At 44.4% G+C, this 2,500-nt stretch overlaps 1 non-coding gene across 1 annotated transcript; it reads right to left on the reverse strand.

Annotated features, from left to right (window-relative positions):
* Nucleotides 1-914: 914 nt before the first annotated feature.
* On the reverse strand, nt 915-1,069 carry LOC143306634 (5.8S ribosomal RNA). The gene has a single exon (XR_013063995.1). It is a non-coding gene; the product is annotated as a 5.8S ribosomal RNA (ribosomal RNA).
* Nucleotides 1,070-2,500: the final 1,431 nt, after the last annotated feature.

Raw genomic sequence — 2,500 nt, forward strand, 5'->3', positions numbered from 1 at the left:
AAGTTCCTTCACCATTCGCTTTCCTCTCTTTTGTTACACAGTTTCAGACTACGATCAGGGGTACCGAAACGCTGTATTGATTGTAAACAACCATTTTTATCTTGGAGCGGAGCGTTCCTTTACTCGTTAGATTTGTCTTGTCGCGTGTGTATTCGCTTTTTCGACGCTTTTTAACCATTTAACTTGTTTAGCGAAGCTAAACGCACAGACAGACAAAAAAAAAGGAACAGCATCGCGCGTCAAACAGCGACGACCCATCTGAAGCGATCTTTCATTTATACACCGTTTGTAAACAGAGAGATGTATAAAGCGCGGGGAATCATTCGAAACCCTGGGGCTATTCGAGCTTGCATTTCAGCAAATTATCATCTCAAACATTTCACTCGTTTGCTTTTTCTAAATTTATAGGAGAGCTTCTTTCGTTTATTTTTGACACACCTTTCGTAAATATCGTTTCTGGCAACGTCGGGAGCGTGGATTTCTACAAGTGAACAATCGCGCCGATCCGATAACTTCCAGCAGGATGGAGAATCTTTATAGATTATCTTCCGAGAACTCGGTGCTTTCACGGGCGGTCGTTTATAAATTTTAACGAACGACTCGCGCGCCGTGACGCACTTGCGCTAGTTCGAAGAGATATTTCGAAATTTGTTTCTCTCCTTTAACGGCCTGCATTTAGTGTATCGGTTGCGATTTTCGTCACATCGTTTCCACGACAAACGCCGACGAACTGCCCAACTATCGCTCGTACGTTGCGACTCTTTCTTTGTTTATCGTTCATTCATTCTTTCAATTTCGTTCGATAATCCCGCTCCGAAACGTTCTACTTTCGTTGAACGACGGCGAGATGTTTAGAAAGAAATGAATTACTCTTTTTTCGAGAAGCAAACGCAAGCAGTCTTTTGTTAAGAAAACGACCCTCAGCCAGGCGTGGTCCAGGAATTGTATCCGTGGACCGCAATGTGCGTTCGAAATGTCGATGTTCATGTGTCCTGCAGTTCACACGTTGACGCGCAATTAGCTGCGTTCTTCATCGACCCACGAGCCAAGTGATCCACCGTTCAGGGTAATCGTAAAATTTTGTATTTCAAACTCTTTAGATCTTTAGAGTGTTATTTTCATTATTAACACGCATCACATTCGATACCCACATCACTCTCCCACCCGGCGCGTGCGGGAGAGCGAATTCGGGCGTCGCCAACGTATTTGTTTGTTTGTTCGATCGATCGTTGACGACACGATCGCGTCCAAGGACGGAAACCGTCGGAGAAACGCCCAGTGGCACGCTCCTCTCGACGGTCGGGCGTAAAGTACATTTAAAAACCTTGAAAAGTACGAACGCACACAAGGAATGCGAGCGCGCGTCCTGTCGCTGAATCGTGGGTTGCGAGATTCGAACAGACACACGGCCGGCGACGATCGGTCTAACTAATGGACACATAGTTTTTCAAAGACTCGCTATCGTCGCTTCTCAGCCGGTCCGTAAACAACACACATCGATCAGGCGGACGCACGAATCTTACCACGGTGCGTGTTTCGTAGATTCCAGGTTACCCGCAAGTACCTCTCTCTCCCTCTCGAAAGAGGAATCTCGATCCGTCCTTTTTGGACAATGGAGAAATCTTTTTATCGCAACACGGATGGCAAAGAAACAACCAAAGCGTAGGAGCGTGGGGACGAGAGCGACGAAAAGAACGTCGCGAAAACAAAGTTTCGACGGTTGCTCGTTCTAATACATCGTAGTTTCAACTCTCTCAGTTTTAACCACTCCTAGACGCTTCGTAAACTTTTAACAATTCTTCGCCTCCGCGAGTTTCATTTCGAATAGAGCGAACGCAACACGGACCAAAAAAACTCCGGTGATGCCAGATCATTTAGCAAAGATCAGACGGCGGGTCATCTGTATTCCTTTTCTCTCTTTTTTATATCTTTCCATTTAACTAGGGTGTCGCAACGACGGGTACATTTATATATTTATATATATTGTATTTCAATTTTAATGATCCTTCACTTTCGGTTTGTAATAATATGATCCTTCTTTCATTTCGATCCTTCATATTGTAGGTTAACCAACAGAAGTTTGTTTTTTTACGACTTGTATTTTTGTGGTTTGTTTGTTTGTTTCTTACGACTTGTTTGTACCCGATCAAGTAGACGACGACCCATAAGTATAAGTTAGAGAGATAAAGGTCGAGAGACCTCACGCAAGCGTCTTTTACTTCCATTCACATCAGCCAGAGAGAAATGGTCCGGCGTCGTGCTCTTTGGCGCCGTTGGTCGCACAGTTTTTTTGCCGGCGGTTCCGAACGGACGGGAGAAACGCGATGAGTAATCAAAGCGACCTCCGCACGTAACCGTGTCGGTGTAATTTTACCGCATCGCAGCGTTTTGGTATTTGTTTCTTATTGGCTCGAACCCGAGATTTATGTGTTTTGTGTCATGTATATGGTATTATTTATTATATCTTTCTCGTTTTGTATAATTTTTGGTCCGAGCTCAA

This window comes from Osmia lignaria, unplaced genomic scaffold, assembly GCF_051020975.1.
Source record: "Osmia lignaria lignaria isolate PbOS001 unplaced genomic scaffold, iyOsmLign1 scaffold0016, whole genome shotgun sequence".
NCBI lineage: Eukaryota > Metazoa > Arthropoda > Insecta > Hymenoptera > Megachilidae > Osmia > Osmia lignaria.